Source organism: Leopardus geoffroyi, chromosome C2 (genome assembly GCF_018350155.1).
Source record: "Leopardus geoffroyi isolate Oge1 chromosome C2, O.geoffroyi_Oge1_pat1.0, whole genome shotgun sequence".
In the NCBI taxonomy this organism is placed as follows: Eukaryota; Metazoa; Chordata; class Mammalia; order Carnivora; family Felidae; genus Leopardus; species Leopardus geoffroyi.
Window position 1 is genome coordinate 105,936,373 of NC_059333.1, and position 25,732 is coordinate 105,962,104.

The 25,732-nt window shown below is 38.0% G+C and overlaps 1 long non-coding RNA gene across 1 annotated transcript; it reads left to right on the plus strand.

Moving 5' to 3' along the window:
- The first annotated feature begins 12,556 nt into the window (after positions 1-12,556).
- LOC123611320 lies at positions 12,557-19,015 on the plus strand. Its single transcript, XR_006718584.1, has 3 exons — positions 12,557-13,215; positions 15,189-15,299; positions 17,879-19,015. It is a non-coding gene; the product is annotated as an uncharacterized LOC123611320 (long non-coding RNA).
- The last annotated feature ends 6,717 nt before the right edge of the window (positions 19,016-25,732 follow it).

Consider the following 25,732-nt stretch of genomic DNA (forward strand, 5'->3'; position numbering starts at 1 on the left):
GGTCCTGGGATTGAGCTCCGAGTTGGGCTCTACACTAAACGTGGAGCCTCCTTAAGATTCTCTCTCTGTCTCCCTCTGCCCCTCTCCCCCTCTCATGCTCTTTTTCTCTCTAAAATTAAAAGAAAAAGAAAGAAAGAAAAAAGAAAAAAAGAGAAATGCTTAAAGACTAAACATGGAATATAATCATTTTGCCAATTTGAGATGTGTGCCATCCTAAGGGCTATCCACAGTCTGGTCCTCAAGGTGGTAAAGGTGTTTATGGCAGGTGATTTAGTCTTAATAAGGTCTGCAAAGCAAGATTGCCCTAAGCCATGTACGTCTTAAATCTATTTTAATGATAGTGAGAAATCTCCTGAAATTATATTCCCAGTCATAGGATTTGATGTGTTATATATTGTCTTATACAGTGACTTAGAAAAATAACTCTCAACTTCTCCGGTGAACCAGCACAGTACCAAAGACTATAATTGGAGTTTCTTATAAATCCTTTAGATATTGCAGGCATAATGAATAGAGATGAGTCTCATATGAATGCTTTATCAATTATCATAAAAAGGAAACATCAACATGCCCCCTGCCTCTTTCTTTGGCTGCTCTCTGCCTAATAAGAACCTTTAAGCTTTCTGTGTCACCTCTGAGGTTAATTAACATCACTCAAAAAATATCTGAACAGAAGCTGTAGAAGACAGACCATGTGTTGTCACTTAGGAAAAGTTGCAATTAGGATCTGCAGACAAATGCAAAATTCTTAGAAATTTTACTTCAAACCAAGATAAAACCACATTATCATGAAGGAAGTGGTAATGAGTAATTTGATGCCAAATATAAAAATGTATATATGTATAACTGTGGTTATATTTATAAAATTGATAAACACAGTCATAGAAAATTTGGAAATGAAAGAAAGAAAAAAATCCCATCATCTTGACATGACATTTATTGTTTCAGTTTATTTCCTTCTGATATTTTCTTCCTATGTGTACTTTTTCATGGCTGTAATCATAAGCATTTATACATTTTTATGAGGATTTAAATCACGACACTTTCCAGCTATCATTTTTAATAACTGTTCCATTATGGGAATGTACCATGATTTATTAAACCAATCACCTACTTTTGGACATTTTTAGCTACAGTATTTTGACCATTACAAAAATCAGTTCTGTGATCTTCAAGCTTATAGCTGTTTTCCATATCTAGTCTATTTTCTTAGGATAGATTTCCCCAAAGTAGAATTACCAGACCAACAGGCATGAAGGTACTTATGATTCTTAACATCTATTGCTACATTCCAAAAATGTTACAATTTTCAGTGACACCAAGTGGGAGTGTTACGTTTCAGTTGACCAGCACAGATCTTGAGACTCTAAACTTTGAAGCAGTATCTCTCAATGGATGGTCCCTGGACTAACAGCATCAGCATCACCTGGGAATTTGTTAGAAATGGAAGTTCCCTGGCCAGCTAGAGACTTACTCAATCAGAAACCCTGGGGGTGGGGGCAGAAATCTGTTTCAAAAAGCCCTCCAGGCAACTCTGATGCACACCCACGTCTGAGAACCAGTGGTTTAAAACCACTAGCCTCCAACTTTAGTTGCACATAAGAATCACCTGTGGAACTTTTAAAACCTACTGAAGCCTGAGGCACATTCCCAGAAGTTCTGATTTAATTGTCCAGTATATACATACATACATATAAATCATCAGGCCTCACCCCAGAATCCTTGGGATGGGGTCCAGAACCTGTGTTTAACAAGCCCTCCAGATGATGCAAATAGACATTAAAGTTTGAGAACCACTTATCTAATGGTCTGCTTGGAAAAGAACAGTCCAGTGGCTCTGGTGCACAAATGCCTATACAGTTATGTGTGCATGTGTGTATAATATTCAGATATTCGTTGTTGGAATCATAGCACTTATGTATTTTCTATTTGGATTTAAATCACAACAGTTTTCCACATTGCCACTTTTCACAGCTATCATTTTTAATGACTATTCCATTATGAGGATGTAAAATTAACTTATTAAATCAATTACCTTCTCTTGGAGAAGTATACACACACACACACACACACACACACATTCATGTATGTAATCAAACCAAAAAGTATATAAATATATAAATACATGAGTATGGAAAAAGACCAAGATAGAGAAATATAAGTATTGGTTAATTTTATGGTGGAGGGAGATGTTGAATGGTAACTTATTGCTAGTTTTATCATATTTCTTTAATTAGTTAAACTAATCATGGTTCATATTTGCTCACCTACTGATTCCTAAGAATAATGACTTTAAATATAAAGTTGGGGTGTTCTGAGCTATAGAATCTGTTTTTAAAAAAGAATTGGCTGATTACTACATGACTAACTTATAAAGAAAAGGGAGGCAAAACTTTCCACAAGCATAAGGAAAGATCAGTAAAGTTATTTAAATACAAGCATGCCTTGAGAATGAGGAAGACATTGCACCTTTATTAACTGAGAATGGAAAGCTAATATTAGATGATACTAAAATGACATGTGACTTTGCTTTCACTGCTCTTTTTTTTTTAACTTGGGCTTTAAGAGAAGGCTGATGAGGCATCCACAGCTAAGGCTTTTGGGCCAAGCTGCCAATGGGCACAGGACATCCAAGGTTCACTGCCTCCCTCGTCTGTAGTGGCAAGAAGAGTCGCAGCACCTTATCCCAGTTGGAATGATCTCTGACTCAGACCACCACAGACAAGCTAAAATACAAAAGGAAAGAAAAAGCAAAAGGGAAGAAACAGGAAAGGGAGAGTGAAAGAGCATTCAGGCTAGGAGTCAGGAGGGACGCCTGGCTTTTCATTTTCTGAAGATCATCTTGTTACTTACTAAATTTTTGTTTAATCCATTAAAAAATATAAAGGGCTCATTGGCTGTAGTCTCATATCAAAATAGCAAACTGGCCAAAATTGTTCATGTCGCTCCTAGTCATTAGAACTACCCCAATTAGACAAGTCCTCAAGTTATTTACATAAGTGACCATTCTAGCTGCAGGGGCAGGGAGAAGAGGCATCATATTGTTTCTCATTGTTCCTTCCTTCCTTCCTTCCTTCCTTCCTTCCTTCCTTCCTTCCTTCCTCCTTCCTTCCTCTCTTCCTTCCTTCTTCCCTTCCTCCCTCCATCCCTTTGTTTTTTTTTCCTTTCTTTCTAACTTACCTAGTAATCTTCAAAAATACTGTGAAAAAAATCCATCTTTGACACTGGACATACCTGAAGATTTCTTAACTTGGGTTTCTGGACCTCTCAGTGGAAGTATGGACAGGCTGTACATGGTCTCTGAATGCCCTAACATTATAAATAATAAGTTGTGTGTAAGCGTGTTATGGATCTTTTTCTGAGGTGGAAGATCACAGGGTATATCAGATGATCAAAGATATCCGGGCACCAAGAAATGTTGCTAACCACTTGTTGACATAAAGCAACCTTTCTTCTAGAATTGAGTCTCCAAAGTACATTCAGAAAGTCAGTTCTGGAAATGGTGGAAAACTATCTACTTGTAAATACTGAACCAGATGGTGAGCTGCTGAGGTGTGCTGGCCTGACAATGGATGATCTCAAACAGGTTGGAATTTTCATATCTTACCCTCTCTAAACCACATTTGAAGATAGATAAACACCTCAGGGCTACTCCCTTCTTTGCTCTATATATCCACTGAATCTAACTCCCTAAATAACCATCAAGTTCAAGGAGTACAATTGGGCCCCAGTAATCTAAGCTAGACTCAGGACCTTAAAAGGCAACGGGGCAACAAGCCAAAGCTCCCAATCAATGCCTGTCTTTATTCCTGTTCATTCTAGCAACTTGCTAGAGCTATGATGTGATTAAAAACATGGGCATTAGGGTTATTTAGACTCACATTCAACATTTATTTCTAAATTATATGTTCTTTGACAAGTTGCAACGAGGTGTTTTGTTTTTTTTTTTTTTTAACCATCTGAGCCTTGGTTTCTCAATCATAAGACAGGAATACCAAAAGTATCTCTGCTATATAGCCAAAATGAGGACTGAATGAAGTAATGCATGAAAAGAGATCAGTACAGTGCCACAGTGTCCTTGAAAAATGTTATATGAGTATTTGTTAAAGTAAAAGTTAGATATTATACCATAATTACTATCAGGATCATTGTGAGAGCTTGGCCAGCCTGGCACTGAGAATAATCCTCATGCAAGAGTAACTTCAGCTATTTGGATCCACTGACTCTGTTAAACTAAAATTTTTTGGCAGGGGTTGGGGGGGGGCAGTGTTTGGATTTTGTTTTTAACATAAGGCTCCAAAATATTTTAAGAGTAGTAATAACCAACAGGTTATTTGAAGATAAATCAAACTAATAGTTCAGCCAGCAACTGTCTGTAATGTTAGAAATAAGCTATTTCATGCAACAATGAGAGGTAGATGTGCAGAGTGTGCTATTACTAATCTCATGGATGAAATAACAAATGCACTTAGAGGCTGTGAAAAAGTCAGTCATTTATATGTCTGCTCAAAATATGATGGTTTTGTTAAAACATATGTACAGTCAGCTATGACCAATGAAACCATTTCTAAGATCACTTTGTACTGGTGGTTGTGGTAGGTGGGGAACCACAGTTATATTTCACTGAGTTTTTATTATAAAATTTTACATCACAAGTGTAACTGACAAAAGGTTTTAAAACCATTAATCACTTGTAAATCACTTGCAAATGAAATAGTGTGTACACTATAGGAAGACTATATGTGGGAGTCTGCTCTTTGCTGGTTCATGTTTTAGAAGGACTTCCTTCAAAAAGCTTCTTCAAGTTCATTCTCATTCTAATCCTCCTCTCTGAAGCATCCCCACTCAAGCTCACAGTACACAGTGAAAGGAGATGAGTAAGCCGGGATTCAAAACAGTAGGCATCTTCTACAGATGGGCCTCAAGCAGGACTGGTTGGTCTCACAACCTGTTCCCTCAACAAGATCGACATCCTCTAGCTTGCACTGCATCCTCTTCTCTGAGGCCATGCACATTTCCAGAATGAAAAAAATAAAATGAAATAAAAAGCTATTCTCTCTCTATGCCTAAGGATTTTACTGATAGCATCCACCAGTCTTCCTTATCTGTCTTGCCTGCTCTATTCCATCCAGGTAATGCAAAACTTCTCTGAAAACAATAATGATCCCCAAATAGTTTAGAGCCCTGTATAATAAAGTTTTATCTCTTGTCTTTTCTCCTCTTCTTCTCTGTCATAACCAGGATCCAATCATCTTACCCAGGCCTTCATATCAGAGATAGCTTTGGATGAAGACAAAATATATTTGTTTTGTGAACACAAATGAGCTTCCTGGGATATAAGATTCATGAAAGTAGGGATCATGTCTGTTTTGTTTGCTATTGTAATGCCAGGGCCTGTCACATGAAGGAAACTCAATTAATATTGACTGATTAATGAATTCAAGAATTCTGCTTGAAAATACCATCTTTGTTCTTCTAAAGAATTCATGACACCTGAAATTCTCACCTTTATTGGCTTTTTTAAAGCATGGCATTACATTGCAAGATTGAGATTCAAATGTTACCTGTAAGGACAATGCTTTAAGTTATGACCCACTGAAAACTTAACTCAATTTTTAAAATAAGCTTTAATGTATTAATTAACCTAATATATTTATTTTAATGCATTAATTAATTCAGAGCCCACTGAGAAAGAGACAAAAGACAGAGAAATTGTGAATTACAATGCTGTGGCAAAAACTCTAAACTGAAAGTGGGGAATTCAAGCTCCATCAAATAGATGATCTGTTTTCCTTGTTGGAAAATGTAAAGAAAGTATTCTGGCTTGCCTTGTTGACAGGATTGCTATTGAAGCAAACGACATAAGGAATGTAAAAACTCATTTTATAAAGAGCTATAGATATACAAGAATTTCTCACTAGCTGAATCCAGTGGACTTTTAAGTTTAGATGGTAAGAGATACCTGTGCAAGGATTTTAGGCAACCAGAATGTCCTCACCTGATAAAATAGAGGAAAAAAACAGGGGTCAAAGATGAACTCTGCCACTTCCCAGTTTGACCAAAGGCTGCCTGTATGTGCAAGACCATCAGCCAGACTAGGAAATACAGTAAAACTTTGGATTGTGAGTAACTTGTTCTGCAAGTGTTCTGCAAGATGAGCAAACATTTCTAATACGTTTTAACTGGATAAATGAGCAATGTCTTGCAATGCGAGTAGTACATGATGCCCAATGTCAAATGATCAAAATTGACCCAATGTTTCTTGAAATTTGCTTTGATGTACAAGTGATTTGGATTACAAGCATGTTTCTGGAACGAATTATGCTCACAAACCTAGGTTTTACCGTATTGTGGTTGCCTCCTACGGAATTTGATTTTATGATATGGTTAGGGGTAAGTTCCCATCATTTCCACATGTATCATACACATGTCTCTTGGCACCAGGATCCGCCCCAACTTTCCAGGAGACATTTCCAATGACCTCTAGGAAGTCATGCCAGGGGAGCATATCTTGAGTATCAAAATATTCTTCCATCTTCTAGGAAGAATGCTGAGCCTCTGTGCATCTTAAAATCAACTACAGACTGGTTAGATGGAGTCATTCAGTCTCCCTTTGCATAAAGTATTCCTGGAAACCTAAGAAACCATCCACCTGCCATCACACAGCAGCAGAACTAATAAATACATATATAAATGCCCCCAATTATGTGTTGCACTTGGTGCTAAGAAGAGTAATATTTCCAAATTCCTGAACTAATTCTCTCACATTAGACCACTTGATTTATTTTGGGAAGTGAGGGAGCTAACATTAAAGTTTAACTACAATCCAGTGCCAGCAAAGAATCCGCTTTTCAGAAGCACCAAAGACTTGTGCTAACATAATTTTAACTCAAAGAACACAGAAAATGGATTACAAGAATCCTTGTGCCGATGGATGTCAGATTGGCAAAGCCATAGCTAAGGAATTCTAACTGTATTTTCTGTGTTCCATGGTTAGTTTGACCCAGGTCTAAAACTGCACCTTTGAAGATTGTGGCATTGTTGATGAAAGTTACAAGCGTAGGAAACAGAAAAGGATGATGTAATTTTTATAAGTTGTGTGAGTTCATTTAAAGTTGGATGGAAAGTTGTCTAATTTTTTACATGCTGTAGACATTTAAAAGAAAGGTTTATTTGGATTTTTTTTTAACACTGAAAATGGTTGCTTAGCAACTCCTTCCTGCATTGCATGATGCTGTTTTGATATCCACCTGCTGGAGTAAAGCATCAATAAAATTATTTCTTTGCAAATCAGAAAAGTGGGAAAATGAGCCAATGACTCAAATGAATGCATGAGACACTTGGAAAACTCCAAAGACTTCCAAAGACACGTATGCAAAATATAACAAAGCAAATAGATGTTATATTTTACAAAATGTACTTTAACAAAATTTAACAATAGCCCACTCTTCCCAAAATGAGGCTGTTTCAGTATAGTTTCTGTTGTAACTGAAAATGTGTTCAGACAGAATATGTAATTGCCTGTGTGATAAAATCTGAGGGATAACCCAGAAAGTTCTGCCATCCCCAAACCTCCCATTGACACACAGTACCCAGAGTTACCACCCTTGGAGGCAGTCCCTGAGTTGAGAGTTTATATTCAGAAGACCTTGTCAACATGATGTGCCACCTGGAGGGCTAATACCTTAACACTGTGATATGTGCTATAATCACACTATATATTTGGGCTTGCACATGTATGTCCAGAAGATTTATTTTCCTCACAAGGCAATTGAGCTTAGGGTATGCTGCCCTAGATGCTTCAATCATAATGAAGACATCCAAATAGTATATATGGCAAAGACTGCTAATCGCATACCTATATCCATTTCCCCTTCTTCTATAGCTGTAGAACCCTTAATTTTCAGCTTGGTACATTTCTCAGTCTCCCTTGATGAGAAGTGAACTTGAGCTAAATTTTTCCCAAAAAGATGTAAGCACCAGTATTATGTGGCAATAGATTTCATTTAAAACACTGCTTGCAGACACTCGTTGCTTTCTTTGTCTCCATCCAGCTCCCTGGAAGAAAGATGTCATTGCTGGAGCTTTAGCAGCCACTGTAGACCCTAAATTCAAGGGCCAAATGTAAGGATAGTGGAACCAAAATCTGAGAAATACATAAACAGTGTACACTCCAAAACCTCTTTGGAATGACTAGAGAAAAATAAGGCTCCATTGTATTTAACACACTATTATTTTGAGTTTTCTGACTCATGTAGCTGAATCCCAGCCTAATTATAGTAGGCTGATACAATAAGGCAAAGCTCGATTGAAAAGAGTATGAACATACTTTCCCCTTACACTTTCAAAACAATAATACAATGTACCTGAACCTCAGTAGCAAAGAATAAATGGACACTGCCTACTTTACAAATATCTGATTTATACAAATCAAATACTGTAAAAGGCAGGTCAGTAAGGAAGCAAAAAGTCTGACTAGAGACTGGGGTTTCTTTCTTTTTGTAGCAAAAAAGCCAGAAGTGATCATGACTCTGATAGAGCAATCAGGGACAAGCTTTTGATAGGACTCAGTTACTATGAACTTTTATGGCCCTTGTAAGTTATATGGAGTAAATTTCAAAGAGGTTCAAAGGGTGAATCTAGCTTGCCAATTGATTCACTGAGAAACATAGTTTAATCACACCTTAAATTCATTTCCATATTTTCTTTTTCTAAATCACCTTGAATATTTATCATAGACTTAAAGCCTCCTGGACCCAACAATTAACTACTTCCATACTGGCACTCATATTGGCTTCCAAGCTTTTGTAAGTTCCAATAGTTAACCAGTATGATGTTGTGGCAAGAGAAAACACTCTTTCTGGTACACATATTTAGAGCATGGATCACAATCTTGCTTGTATCTGAAGCATAATGTATTCAGTGTACAAGATGTGGGAACTGCAGCCACACTCTCCAACTTCAATATGGCTCTGTCACTGATGTGTGACCTTGGGCAGGTTATATGTACACCATGCCTAAGTTTCTTCACCTGTAAAATGATGGCAATAACCATATCTACTTCATAGAATGGCCATGAGAAGCAGAGGAGATAATACATAAAAATGTATAGAATTGTGTTGGGCATGTGTCAAGTGTTCAATAAATCACAGCCATAATGAATTTCTCTTCCATTTAGCACAAGGTCAGGTAGGGGAGGGTTAAGAGCAGGTGAAGGTATGGGTCTTGGTGGTAGGGCCAAGGCAGCATCTCTTTCAATAACTTGTTCCAGTCCTAAGTTTGGACAAACTTAAAACCACAAGAAAGAAAAATAGAACATGCAGGAGAATCAGTAAGTTAAGAACCCAATCTCTCTTTGGAGCCTAACATCTTTGAGCTGTGGACAATTTAACAGTCTGGTGAAGACTATGATCTCCTGAGAACAGTGTTCATAGATACAGAGTATAAAGTACAGAGGGTACTCAGAAGCTAATTAGAATGATATATAATCACTAAAATATTTTTAAAAGCACAACTGTAATTATGTAGTACCTGTGCTTCATTATTACCACATTAAATAATAAATATCTACCTGTATTGAGTGTAATTATTTTCTGTATTTTTGATGCTCTGGCATTTGGGAACTTAATCCTGGAGAGCCCCTTCCAGGGCTAGGTAATTCCTAGAGATAGCAAAGGACTCCCCTAAAAGCACAACTTTGATATGCAAGCCAACCAATCCAGAGCCAACGCCCTCAACCATCTCCTTTATCAAGGAGCCATCACACACCAAGCCAATATTCTCCCTACCCAAAATAACCCCAGGCCACGTACAAGACAACTAGGGACTGCTTCTATTGCCCAGAGCCTGCTAAAATTATTCAAACTATCCAATCCTAAATTTACTCAGTATACCTATCCCTGCCTTGCCCATCCTTTCCCTTAAAAACCCCAATAAAGGCTTTGGGCCATGCTCTCCCCTCTCTCCTTCTGCCTCCTAACCAATCCAGATGTTCCACATGTGGCCCTGCATGGTGTGGCATGCCTTCTATTACTAAAGATTGGTGAGCATAAACTTATTCCTTTAGGACAGCCATTTCGACGTCTGTGTGTCTTACCATACTGGATTAAAATAAATCCTGGACACAAATTTTAGAACACTAGCAGTAGATATAATTAACTTCATCATTTCAATATAACGATGAGTATAAATGATGTTTTGGAATATTTGCAATGGTTATAATGTGACATGGATATATTTATGTTTTTTTAAGTGACAAAGACACAGGTACTGCCAATTCTACTATGGTTTTGCTTACATTCACAATTAAAGAGAATGTTTAATTTCAGACAGAAGTTAGTAAAAATAAAATTGTGTATTTCCCATCTAAGTTCAAAGATCCCTGAATTCTATGATCTGTGGATCCTAAAGTAAGAACTCATGTAAACAAATATAACTGTTTTTTTGTTTTATTTGTTTGTTTTTTGTTTTACTCATTATGAGTATAAAACTCAGGTCAGATGTGGGTTCTAAGAGTTCCTGAAACTTCCCTTATAGACAATCACCAAGGAAGGAAGGCTAATGACATCACTAGGGAAGCTTCACTACTCTGAATATACAAGACTTCTTGTAATTGTTTAGAATCAGAAGAATACACAAAAACCTAGTGACAGTGGTTATTTGTATGAGGCGCCACAGGGATCATGCACATGGTAGACAAGGACAGGAGAGAAATTGTTATCTTTTACCTTTATACGTACTTATATCTATATAAATTCATATATATATATATATATATATATATATATATATATATATATTTAAACTAAGATTATATGGCTATAACACCTATTTTTAAAAAATCTTTCAGAGAATGCCTGCATGGTTTTACCTCATGCCTACTAATAGGTTAGAATGAGTTCATTACTCACATTGTATAAAGATAAATATTTGCTTACACAATAATATTGCCTAAGGCTTCCTGTGACCAGAGACATTATAAAATGTGTGTTTTTACTGAAGAAAATAAAGACAATCATCAGAAATAAGCATATACAAGACAGAGGCAAAAGACATGAAACTTAGACTCACAAATTTTGAAGAAAGCCACTTATAAACAAGTGATTTTGAACAGACTACCACAACTTGTAAAACAATTCTGGTCAGTTGATTGTAATTACCTGTGAGAGGATGGTCCACTGTGTAAACGATGTGTGACAAACTCCAAATTCTGAGCCAGCTTCCCTGAACAACAACCCTTCTCCCTTCACTTCTTCTCCTCAATCTCATCCTCCTCTCTGGAACTGTCCAGCCTTTGTGTGTTCAGGGAATACAAATTAAGTTCAACATTAGACTAAGCAAAACAAATTAGGAAGGTAAATCTGCCACTGCAAAGATCTGGCAGCACAGTACAAAGCCAAATTTTCACTGACTTTTGGATTATCTGCTAGTTTGAACACTGAGTCCATTGGTAGAAAGTATCTATTAGTTTAAAAAATGTTTTTGCTATTTAGACAAAAGAAAATGGGAAATAGCCACTTGCTGGCTTCCATTTGGTAGCCAGGTTGGGAGGTGAGTCTTTATAAGTTACCAACTCCTGGATGGGCTCAAAATCCTTGCACATCTTTTTGTTGAGCATGGCACTGGTTTTTGCACTTTTATTTTAGCACTGGAATCTTCAATACCTTCTAACCCCAGCCCAGGGCCTCTGTCAATGCCCACTTCTTTCAAGAAATCTTCACGGCTATCTCTTACTTCTTCACACCTCTGTGACATTCACTTGAACTGGCCATTTTATTCATTTCTTGCAAACACATTCAATATTCCCAATAATATTAGAAGCTCCTCCAAGGCAGAATCCAGTTTTGTCTTAGATCTCTCTCATTTCTAAGATCTAGCACATAGCAGGGCTTAAGAAATATTTGATGAAAACATGTAGGGAATTAGATAAAATCAGGAGGCTGTTAAAATGCATAAAGAGTGCTAAATATATGTATATATTTAGAAATGAGATGGCATGTGTTCAGTGTCTCTGGCATTCCTTTCAGGTATATGTATGGCTACAGCTCAATTTTCAAAATAGGTTGGGTAATTTTAACACTAGCCAGAAAAGGCAAATTTCACTACCTCAGAGATGATCTACAATCATTTAGTAGATGCTCATTGAGTACCAGTGTGGTGTCTGTACTGTTGTTAGTTTGGCTAAATGTGTAATAATGTTACTTTAAAAAACTATAAATTAATTATTATTTTATTTTACCTAAAATATTAGCTGTTTTATAGAATTTCAAGTGATTTGTGTATTTTAAAGCCTTAAGATATTCAGTTTCTACAGTAATCCTTTAAAATGGCAAAATAAAATTAGCACATTAAAATTTGCCTGAGTGACTGGAAATTCATCCACAGAATTTATTTTCTCATGTCAAAAGTTTAGATAAAAACCATCTAGTTTAAAAATTCAAATCTTTTCTTCTGTGATACCATCAAAGACTACACAAAGACAGTGTTAATATTTTAGAAGGAGTACATGTGGTCTTCTGTAAAGTTCATGGAGGTGTAAGGTGGGACTTACATTATCTAAATGTTTGGCAAGAAGAAATGATGGATTAGTTGCTGTCCTTCATTGAACAGCAGACAGAAGCATCATTCAGCAAAGATTACCACAGAAACTGTACCCTCGTGTTCAGTGAAGGGAATTTCTGCTTCATTTCCTACCAGGATCTCAGGTGCACTGGCTTGGGAAGGGGGGAAGTGTGGAAACAAGGAGGCAAAGGCTGAAATGAGAGTGAGGGAGACAAATGTGAAGGAGAAAGTCAAATGAAAGAGAGGGAGATAAAGGAAAAGGAGAGAAGACAGAGAAAGAACAATAGAAGGAAAAGATGTGAGGAAATAAGAAATCTATTTATGTATTAGAGGACAGTGAGTGCTTAACATGGCCACTGGCTACACCTATGACACCACAATGCTAAATGACACCCTGTCCAGAGACAACCTGACCTCATTATAGCTTCAGAGAGATTTTCAACCAAAGGAGCTACCAGAGGTATCAGTCCTGAAAGGGCATCTTGGAGTTTAAGGAAGCCTTGCTGAAAGACATAGGCCAAGCCCTTAGAACTGCCTGAGAGTTAGAGGCCCAAAGAAGCCAACAGTGGGGCGTAAGGAGGAGGCTCCTCCTTGGACATGATGTCCAAGCTCACATGCCTCAAAGTGTATAGAAGTCTCTGTACCTGACAAAAGGTTGGTGGATCAAAGTGATCAAAAGTTGAAAATTATCAAAAGTGATTCATGAATAATTTAAATATTTTATTTAAATAAAAACTTATCAATGTACATCAATATTCTACCCCTTGATGGTGAGTAAAGGCCTTTCTTTGAGCATGGATGCACTGACTAGAGTCCCACACTCACAATGCCAGAGCACTGATTTCCAATTTAGATTTCTTTAAAGTGGGACCAAAACTAATAAGAAAAAAACTGTGAAGCAATCTGAGAGTGAAATATTTCTAATGATTTTTATCATCCCCTTAATGTTGCACATTGTTTTGCCTACAACCAATTTGACAGTGTGTTTGTGTGTGTGTGTATGTTTTGAAGCTTAGTTTTTAAAAATCTTTCCAAAGGATTTGTAATGATTAAAGTTCTTAGTTGCAAACAACAGGATTCATTATGACCGATTCATTAAGAAAAGGAATTTATTAAGAGATATTTGGAGACGCAGAATTTGGAGAGGGAGAAGATATACAAGTAGGTATAAACCAAATTTTCAGGAATTACACTACAGAACTGAGCTGAGGAAACTGCCACCACAGCTAACTCTGGAACCTCAACACAAAATAGATGCTCCACACCCAATCTCATGTCCATTAGTTACAGGGGCACCTGACTGACACATCCAAAGTCACAAGAGAAATGGAAACATCAGAAGGAATTTAGGGGCACCTGGGTGGTTCAGTTGGCTAAGTGTCTGACTTTGGCTCAGATCATGATCTCATGGTTTGCGAGTTCAAGCCCCACGTTGGGCTCTGGGCTGACAGCTCAGAGCCTGTAGTCTGCTTCAAATTCTCTGTCTCCCTCTCTCTGCTCCTCACACCCACTCACACTGTCTTTCTCTCTCTCTTTCAAAAATAAATAAACATTAAAAACTTTTTTTTAAGTTTAAGAAGGAATTTAAAAGATCTTGGATAGTAGGACAGATGCCCATTATAACTTTTTAACTGAATATTCATAAAAATCAGCAATTCTTTCACACTTATTTTTCATTAGTTAGTTGATGAAATATTTTAACTAAATTACATAATTATAATATTAAATACAACTAGAATACAGTGGACACTGGTCATTGCCACATCTCTAGTACCTGAAACAATACCCAGTCTGGAGTAGATGATCAACAAGTATCTCCTGAATAAAAGAATGAACTGGAATGAATAGACATGGTAACCAGGACTCTTGCGAGCACACAACTCAAACGGTTGTAGCAGACATTCATAGGCATTATAACCCTGAAATCTTCACTGTGCTGTTGGCATCTGTTAGGTTATTTTATAGAGGAAGTAGAGAGTTTCAGTTATTTGGGGAGTTGATTAAAGAAAAGTTAATTAAGAGATATTCTACAGAAAATTTCTATACTCTGCCATTAAGGGATAGACTTTTAGGATGCATGGTAAGATTTTTATTTTCTTTTCCTTAAAGTTTATATCCAATTATGCATAATTTTCATAACTCTATCAAACCATTATTGTACTGACCTACATTACAGTACTATGAAAAAAAGAACAGACATCCTATTTTACATTTGATGTGGCTCATTGTCAGGAAATGACTTACAATATTTATACAGCTGAAATCTGGCAAAGCCAAAACTAACTCCCAGACCTGCGTGTTCCTAGTTTGGTGTCTCTTCCACCTCATTACCTACCTTTACGCCTTTGCACAAAATGGCCCTGACAGCTCTCCAAAAATGAGTAACCTACAACATGCTGCCTTATCTCATCTCTTTGCAATAGATTCTTTTCTACAAGGTAGGAGATAAAGAAATATTGAAATTTCCATATGCTGTTTGTAAGCAAATTATTAATTCATTGAAGCTATTGTTGGATTTACCAGACTATGATGTAATTATTTGCTTCTATTTCTATCTTCCTTACTATAATGGAAATTGGGGTTGGGGAGAGATTATTCCTATTTATTCTTTGCACTCCTCCCCCCAGGCTTCTGGAGTCCCCTCAGAACTCCCCCCAGTTCTCAGGAATACAAAGAAGATAGAGAGACAAAGATAGGCTGGACATCACAGTGGGGGAAAGTGCTTTGAGAAAACACAGGTGGGTGGCTACAGAAATTCTGAAGACAGAACCAAGCCAATCAGACCAAACTAAAAGGCATAGGCCAAGTAGGCTGGATCCAGGACTCACGGCAGGAGACCCTCCACCCAAAACACAAAGTGGACTGGCATTCAGGAAGGACACATACAGAGGATGGGTGTGGGCTTCCCATACCACTAGGCTAAGATTACTGTTTTCAGGAAAGGGACCTCTTCTCTTTGCCCTGAATTTGAGCAAACCTCCTAACGGAAGAGAGATTCTGCTCCTTTAAAAAGAGCAGGGCTCTGGGGGTGTCTGCCACCCAACTTTGGTGTGTGAGAGGAAGAAAGTGGAAGGCAATACAGGAACTAAAACCCTGGCACCAATTCTACTCCCCAGCATCTTCCCATAGAGCTCCCCCACCACTTCACTACCTCATTTGAAAAGGCCTGACAGAGGGGGTGCCTGGGTAGCTCAGTCAGTTGGGCATCTGCGTCTTGATTTCAGCTCAGGTCATGATCCCAGGGTCATGGGAACCAGCCCCATGTCAGGCTCCGCACTGTGTGTGGAGCCTCCTTAAGATTTTCATTCCCTCTTTCCCTCTCCCTCCTTCTTTCTCTCTGTCTCTCTCTTTCTCTGTCTCTCTCTCTCTCTCTCTCCCCCTCTCTCCTCCACATTCTCTCATATAAAAAAGAGTAAAGGCCTTAACAGAGTAAGCACATCTCAGAGTAGGGGATGGAACATTCCTCTAAAAGCAGGACTATAAAAGCACCAAGGTAGTTGTTTGATATATGGAGTGACTCTCTCTGAGAACTGAGTAGGTAGGCAGGAGAGGAAGGTGCCTTAATGATGGGTAGAGTGTGCTTATAAGGAGGCATCAGAAATAAAAACTGAGGGTGGGTCTGCCTAATAGACTCACTCGATCATTCCACACTTGCTGCTTCAACAAATGTTCACTGCATAGTTATGGTGTGCTGGGCATTATACTAGGATACGGAAAGCACAGAGATGAATAAGAAGCAGTTCCTTACCCTCAACATACAGAAACACAGCACGTGTGTGTGTGTGTGTGTGTGTGTGTGTGTGTGTGTGTGTAGCAAGGGCAATGCAATAGATGTACTGGTTCCTAACACATATCCCCTTGGTTCTCACTGCTCTAGCACATATCTATGCATTCTACTGAATGCATCTGCAATTCTCCACCAGTCTTCTTTTCACAGCCAGGCACAGGCCAGAATTGACAAGGATTCAGTACCTCCAGGAGCAGTCCTCTGTCCTCAGCCAGTGACAGATGGGAACAAGAGGATATCATTCAGCTGGCTTCTCCTTGTGTGGCCTAACTCTGCACTGGCTCCCAGAGTCCCGAAGCAGGCTCCAGTCTCAACTGCCCACAGTAAACTGCTTATAATATAGCTTCCATTGGCTTCCTTCACTTCCTTCTCACGCACTTTCCTACCAGTACTTCTTGGAATCACTTCCCAAAATACTACTTGCACTCAAATTGCTGACTCAGAGTTTATTTCTGGGGACATTCTCTAATCCAGGCAATCAGTTACCAGTTCTGGGGAGGAAATGAGCACTTTAACCTAAGTTTAAAGGATGAGGACATACGTAATAGTAGAGAGAATCAAGGTGTCAGTGGGTAAGACATGCTGGCATTTTAGGCAAATATAGCAAGTGCAAAGAAAAGATACCAAAAGAACTTTCATGGTGAGTGGAGAACTTAAGGGACTTTGGAATTGCTGGGGTATAAAGTGAAGGGTGGGGAGAAGTGACAGGAGAAGTAGGAGAAACAGCATCTCCCTGCCCTGTGAGACCTCCCTAAAGAGGCTTGTTTTCTCCTGCAAAACACAGACTCAAAGCTTGGGGTCAAATGGGGCATAAGAACAATAGGATCAGCGGAATAAATCCCTTCAATCCAATTTATTTAAGAGTGCAGTGAATGAGAATAAATGGTAACTCCACTCTCCTGAACAATGCTTACAACAGGACTGTGCTAGGGTTTTCAAAAGCCCAGTTAAAATGAATAACACTTTCTCAGAAATATCACATTCTCATTATAGTTCTCTGTTCTCTTCCTCTTTCACCTGGAGAAGTCTTAGAATTAGCCCCCAAACAGCCTCTTAATGTTTTGCTAATAATACAACCCCGCCTGGAAGCACCCAAGAGCAATCTGGAATAGGAAAAAAAAAGTTCTATTTTTAAAATGCCAGCAAAAAAAGACGCTGCCTGTGAAACTGTACCATAGAAACTGTTCACATCTAATATTTGAAAGAGCTACTGTTGGTATGAATAATTCAAAAACAGCTCCAGACAAATGATCCTGGGATTATATGGAAATAGAAAAAACCTCCGGAGTCTGCCGCTCCTTTTATTAAAGCCTGGTTCACATTGAACACTGTTTTCTCTGGGGTTATTTCTACTACAAATGAGCAGTCAATAAGGCAGAATCTCTCCACCATCATGCCGACATGGGAGCTGGAAGGGAAGTCATTTTGATCTTCTATTCATTTTTACCTTGTAAATTATTAACTAAAGTAGATTGGGTAAAAATTAAAAGTAAGCAAATTAGTCTTCATTTGTTTATTTTAATTATTTAGCAGGCTCACAAGCTTCATTACAAAATATACAGGAGGATGAATCTTCCCCTAAATATTTGTTGTTTGCTGCACAGATCTGACACAATTAAGAACTGCTAGAGGTGAGTGACACCTATACGTTAAATAAAAAGGGGTGGCTTTGGTGATCCATATTATATGGTTGACATCAGGCTCCATTCTGACTTTGTTAATTATAGCATTGCTGCCAAAATGTGTCAGAGCCATCCCAAGCAGTGGGTGCTGTATGTGTGAATGTCCCTGAAAGCTGAAATTTTATAAAACCTTTAACATTACCCATCTTAAGTAAAAGCACTTGTAAGAAAAATCCCTCTTTTACAATCACATTTTGGCTCTCAATGTGTTAATAAAGCCATTAGGTAGAGGTGATTTTGCAATGTCAAAAAAAATGACTTTGATGGCGAGAGAATCCTTGATGAAAAATTTCACTACCATTAGTGCCTCTAAGAAGTAAATAGGACTTCTCGGTTTCAACGTATTTAAGTTAATGGATCACTTCATACTAGAAAGATGTCAATATGTAGGAGCTATCAGATAAAATGAGTCTGGATATTTAAGCTTGCATCTTACAGATTCTCTCAAGAATATCCCAAATGAAGTTTTCAGTTTGTACATAAAATAAACACACTGAGAACTGACACCAGGGGATCATATCAGATATATACATTTATTACTCCTGTCACCTAATAAATTTGCTTATTTAATCATGATCTTTCAAAATACTCAACATGTAACATAATAGTGTGGGGAAATTGGGGCAAAGGAACAATAAGGTTAGAAAATAAAAAGAGAACTAGGAAGGAGGCCGTGAGATCTTGTACAAGGCCTCAAATTTGGCTCTGAGCTTCCTAGCAGCCAAAGATAAAGAGGAAATATTATTTTCAGGAGGAAACATTTATTTTAAGAGGAAACATTCATTTTAAGATTAGTTATAAGAGTCATAGAACCCATGAGAAAAAAGACCAGTAAATGAAGAACAAAGTAAATGTAACAATATAGCCAAGTCAGATGTTATTCAGCTTAGTTCAACAAAAGAACATACCAGAATATGTAGAATGCTATAAATTAATGGTTCTCAAACTATAGCTTGTTAAGTATCACCTGGAAAACTTAGAGAAGCACAACTGTTGGATCCCACCTCTAGAGATTCTGATTTAGTAGGTTTAGACTGGGGCCAAAAATATGCATTTTGGACAAGTTCCCAGGTGCTCCAGATGCTGCTGGCTCAGAGGCCACACTCTGAGAACCATAGCATAAATGGATTTGCCATTTTATAGTTCTTTCACTATAGTTAGCATCCTTAGAGACTTTATGCCATGCCCTTTCTTGTACGTTTCAGAGAGAGATCCAGTTGTAAAAATTGTGTAGACAAGAATTCATATATTGGTTATCTTGGAATAAACCAAGACACTTGATAAAAAATTCAATCACAGTAATTATTTCATAACATTAATTCTTACATCACATCCCTCTTCTTAATAACCCACCCCCAATCTAACCAATCTAACTTTTCTAAAAGACAAGTTGTAGAAGGACTGACTGAGATTTGTGTAAGGTCACCAAGTCTGTTTGCAGGATGTTCAGAACCTAGGTCAAGTTCAATCCCTAACAAGAGCATAACGTTCTGAGAAGGAGAACAGATAAAGTCAATGAAATTGATACTTGTTACTCGGAGGTCTTGGATTTTCTGCCCTGATGTGAAAACATCACCTATTATTCTGTCTCAAGATACCATGAAGAAGGGGAGAAGCAAAGGTAGCAGATGCAAAGTAAAGTGCAGGGCTTCAGCTGAGCACATGCTTTACATCCTGCTGCAAATGACAGCCCTTATGCTATAATGAATATTTTAAGAAAAGTCCAAATTCCAGAAACAAATAAATAATGCCCCTTTCCACTAAATAACTGCTTCCGTGCATTCTCCCATTATTAAATTAAAAGAGCTCAAAAAGAGCTCATTTTGCTATGAACACTTAACTCCAGTAAAAATTAGCATAAATTCTACATTGACATATTAAAGGGAAATTACACACTTGAACAATGAATAGAATTTACTCAAGGCTAAATCCCAGCATTGAATGAGGAATGTTATTTAATTCACAGATGCTGAAAACTCTGTGTGCAAAAACAGGAATATAGTCTTTGCTCATTTATTTTAAAAAAATTTTTAATGTTTATTTATTTTTGAGAGAGAGAGAGAGAGAGAGAGAGAGAGAGAGAGAGAGACAGAGCATGAGCAGGGGAGGGGCAGAGAGATAAGGAGACACAAAATCCAAAGCAGGCTCCAGGCTCTCAGCTGTCTGCACAGAGCCCACGTGGGGCCCGAACCCTCGAACCTTACCATCATGACCTGAGCTGAAGTCACACTCTCAACCAACTGAGCCACCCAGACACCCCTGTTCATTTATTTAAATAACTGACATTTATTTTAATTATTTATGATAATTCCTCAAAGTGTATTTTTAATAATAATGAAGTCTTAGGAAGCTGAGCCCACCTGACAGCCCTTGACTAATCTTGGCTGAAAGATGTGATGGAATCACAAAGTTCTTAGGAAGAATTACACAGCTTATGAATTAATGAAGTTAAGAATTAACATATTTCTTTTCCATCTCAGGCTTTTATTTATACAGCTGAAAATATATTTTAAACCACTATGGCCCTTTCTGATTCTAATATTATGCTCTTATGAACTACTTGGCTGAGAGGTTGTTTTGTTCTGACATGAGAAATCTAAAGTCCCAGGAAGTTAAAGGATTTGTCCAAGGTTAAACACAGTGTACGTGTCAGAGCCAGGTTCAAAACTTGTATGTTCATACTCTTGACTTTGACTCCTCACTGTGGCACCAATCCTGTGTGGGAGCAGGATTGGAAGGCTGTATTATAAAGAGTAGAATTCACCTCTCTTCATTTTTTCATATGACTGAAATTTTTTTAATGTTTTATTTTTTGAGAGAGCACAAGCAGGGGAGGGGCAGAGAAAGAGGGAGAGAGGATCTGAAGCAGGCTCTGTGCTGATAGCAGCACCTGATGTGGGGCTTGAACTCATGAACCACGAGATCATAACCTGAGCCAAAGTTGGATGCTCAATAGACTGTGCCACCCAGGAACCCCTTATGACTGAAATCTAAAACCTGAAGGGTCACAACAGGCAAGGAGGCCCTGTGTCACCTGTTGTGAAAAAAGTGGTTGTACCCTGCTTGGTATTTGATTCTACCGCATTTATACTGCTTCCTCCTTTTTTTCACATTCTGATTTTGAGCAGCTACAAGTGTTTATTTCCAAAGCCTTCCCAACATCACCTACACCCAAACCCAGGTGTCTAAGCTATGTCAAGTTGAGCTCCTGCCTTCCAAAGGTCAATAATGTAAGTGAAGAGTGAAGAGCATTTCTACATATGGTATCAATCTCTAAGACTGTAAATGGCCAATGTAATCAACTCTTTTTAATCACAATTGTATACATTTCCCTCACATTTTTCTTCCCTCTATCCTACCTCCACACACCTATCAAGATCCTTCTTGCCCTTATTTTTCTCCCAAATATCTCCTTCATCAAACCTTGAGGCAGAAACAGCTATTCAATGGCCCTGATGATTATACAACTCACATCAACCTGTAGGTTGTCTTGTGTGTAGTTAATGCCTCATAAATATAGTAGAGTTTATTGATATTTATTGAATTTACTAAAATATCTGGAGCCTGGTATAAAGGATCAATAAAAATTTGTTGAATTAAAGAATGGATAAACAGTTGGAAAAATGAATGAACAGATGAATAAATACATAAAAATGAATTGATATATCTACTTTTTCTCCAGATAAGTCTTTTTCCTATCATTTCAAAAATATGTTTAATAAAGCACAACGCTGAGAACTATTTCAAGATTCACAATGTTCCCTGTCACAAAAATTTCTCTTACAATTTATATTCACTGTCCTGTTCCTAGAGAGGGAAAAGAAAATCTCTGGGGAATTTTAAGTCTGGGACATTTTTTGCTACCCATGTAACAAAAACATTTCACTGCTTCTTCTCAAATGCAAATGACTTATTTGTGATCACGGTGGATGACTTAACAGCAAACTTATGACTCTACCTCTGAGTAGATCAATCATAAATGCCCTCCTCAGCCCTGCATGCCTTTTCCTCAGTCTGACCAGCTTCTCCATCACTCTCTTCAACATATTCATTTCCCTTCTTCATTTTCTACCTATATTGGTAGGGAATCACCATAGCAACAATCTGAAATAAATCAATTCAGCTACTATTTTCCAGATGTTACAGCCTTGTTCAGAGGTCAGATTTCAAAGAAAGCACAAGACTGAAGATCTTGACAGATGAAGGAAGAAGAATTTTCTACTAACCTGAATAACACCAATGAAAGGAACCAGAAGTTTCTCATTGCTTCCAGCTCAGAGTAAGTCAGCTGGAAAGAAAGGTGGGGGGGAGGAGGAGTGGGAGAATGGAGAAAGAAATGAAGAAGGAAAGAAAAGAAAAGAATATGATCATTAAGATTTGCTTCTACAGAGGGGCACCTGGGTGGCTCAGTCAGTTAAATATCTGACTTTGGCTCAGGTCATGATCCCACAGTTCATGAGTTCGACTCCCATGTTAGGCTCTGGACTGACAGCCTGGAGCCTGCTTCGGATTCTGTGTCTCCCTCTCTCTGTCCCTCCCCTGCTCACACTCTCTCTCTCTCAAAAATAAAATAAAAGAGAAACATTAAAAAAATTTTTTAAAAGATTTCTACACTTTTTTTAATGTTTATTTTTGAGAGAAAGAGAGAGCAAGGGAGGGGCAGAGAGAGAAAGGGAGATACAGAATCTGAAGCTAGCTCCAGGCTCTGAGCTGTCAGCACAGAGCCCAACACGGGGCTCCAACTCACATACTGTGAGATCATGACCTGAGCCAAAGTCGGACACTTAACCGAATGAGCCACTCAGGCATCCCTCCTTCTACAGAAACTTTTAATCATTTGTGAGCAATGCTGGAAGAAAAGGTAGAAATAATTTGAAAAAATTAAAAGCGGATAAATGGGGCACCTGGGTGACTCAGTCAGTTAAGCATCTGACTTCAGTTCAGGTCATGATCTCGTGGTTTGTGGCTTTGAGCCCTGCATCAGGTTCTGTGCTGACAGCTCAGAGCCTAGATTCTGTGTCTCCCTCTCTCTCTATCCCTCCCCTGCTTGTGCTCTGCTTCTCTCTCAAAAATAAATAAATGTTAAAAATTTTAAAAAAGAGGATAAACATTTTCATTATTTGACATGAAGCCATTCATTTCTTCATATCCAATTCTTTAAAGATAAAGAAATTTCCTTTAATGATAAGTCATTGATTTATTTCCTCTTATAGGTAGTGAGGTTATCTTTTCTGCCAAGATCCTGCTAAGATCTACCCATTGTACAATAGGAACTGTATGTGTGTGTGTGTGTGTGTGTGTGTGTGTGTGTGTGTGTGTGTGTATGTCCATAGATAGAGTTTAGCAGAAAGACTGAAAATAGACCAGAAGTCAATAGATCTGGGAATTAGTTGTGGCTCAATCGCTTACCCAGCAATGTGACCAGGAAGAGGTCATGTAGCATCTCGGATCCTCAATATTTCATCAATGAATAAGACTCATATTATCTGTCAGCTTATAAGATTGTTGTGAGGACTAGTGAGATAATGTGCATGAAAGTATTTGCCCACCAAAACATTGTTCCACCTATGGCTGGTATCAGAATTCCTTATGATTCCTAAATCATGCCAAAAGTTTGCTGGCTGTTCTATACTTTACATCCACAAAACCTTCAAATCTAGAATGCTTGCACACCACTGAAGACTCCAGATAAGTATTTTTTCATAATCATAGTAAAAGTGAAGTATCAAGAGGCTTCGGTTCTACTGTTGGATCTGCAAGTGAATAAATATGCAAGCCTGCATGGGTCACCTCAACTATGACAGCATCAATGTCCTCTCTGATTTCTAGTATACTTCCCAGCTCCACTATTGCTGTAGAGCACAGTAAGAATTAACTGGTTAGAATTTCGAACAAAATGCTTTCTCCTACTTATTTTAGAGATAATTATTTACATTTCATACTCTTCTTCCTCCAACCTATAAAGACCACTTAGGCAACTACTGTTTAGCTTCTCTTCCCCAACCTTTATCCTGTATCTCTGAGGAGAAAAAGTGTCCATGGAGCAGAACACTTGTTCTGCAGGAAAGTACAATAAAAGAAAGAATAATTAAATGATAAAAACAAAAATCAGCATACATGAGAAAGGAGGTTCTTCTGGGATGGGGGGTAGGATCAGAAGGTTGAGCTACTGCATAGTAGAAATAACACTAAGAATCTGTGTGGACTTCTTTAAATGAGAGAAATACAAATGAAGAAGTTACTTAGGAGCCGATTCTTTAAATGTAGCCCTGTTCTTGACCATGTGAGTCACAGCTTTACAAGCATTACATACCAAATGCTATGAGTTACTTCTTCAAACCTCACCATTTGGCTATGTGACATTGAGATGGTGACTTCAGTGCTTTGTTCTAAAAACATAAATTTCCTTTCTCAAGAGCTGGTGTATGGGTATGCTGCATAAGTCTAATAGTTGATGTGTGCAATAATATACCCAAAATAATATACCCAGTTTGTCCAAATGCGATTGCCTCTTACATTTTCATGGAAATAATTTTGAGCACAATGATGACAAACACAAGGCCACTTAAACTAACAAAACCTAATATATATCATTATAGAAATATATATCAAAGGCTTGTATACAACAATTATAGTAGCCCCAGATACTGCGTGTCTGTAACTTAAGAAATGAGTTATAGTAATCAAAATATTAAGACTATTAAAAGACTCAATGGGATATAAGAAAGCCAGTATTACAGACATGGAGCCATCATTTGGCACTACGTCCTTTTTTTATTATTATTATTTTTAACATCTATTCATTTTTGAGAGTGAAAGAGACAGAGCATGAGTGGGGGGAGGGGTAGAGTGAGTGGGAGACACAGAATCAGAATCAGGCTCCAGGCTGAGCTGTCAGCACAGAGCTCTACACAGGGCTCGAACTCACGGACCGCAAGATCATGACTTGAGCTGAAGTCGGACACTTAACTGACTGGCCACACAGGCACCCCGGCACTACGTTCTAAAAACAAAATAAAATAAAAGTCCTGTCTCTGAGTCAGTGCATGGCCTTTGGGTGATAGCTTCCTTCTTAGCACCTACCATCATCAATACCGAAACAATACACTCCTCTCACTGATTGCCCTTAGGGCCCTGGATATCTACTGTAAAGAACACAAGATCCCACGTTCTCCTGGGGTGCTAACAACAAGCAGTTGTCACCTCTGAACAACCCTCAGGAGCCTTTAGGAAATTAGACTAAACCATGATAAGCTTAACTGAAAGTCATAGGCTTTTGACTAAAACTATGAATTAAAAAAACAAAATTGAATCAAATATTAATCCTCCATTTCAAGGAATTGTGACAATCAGTTATTCAAATGGAGGAAACAATAATAATGTAGTCAGACTTTACAGAGGCAGGACTGGTAAGTCCTGCAAAATGCAAGGTAAGTGATTACTCCATACCTCAAGTTACTCAAACCAACTGAGGAATAAACACTTAAAGGACACTGATCCTTTATTTTTTTTTTTTAGCAATAACAAAGAGGTACAACTAGAACTGATTAAAATCGTACACACTCAAAGTAATCAGTGGGCAATGGGACATGTTCTAATATGTCATCATAATTTATTCTATAAAAAGTAGACACATTCATGACTTCATATAATTAAAGCCTGAGTGTATGGGATGTCTTTAAGGACTTCTAGCAGGGTCTAT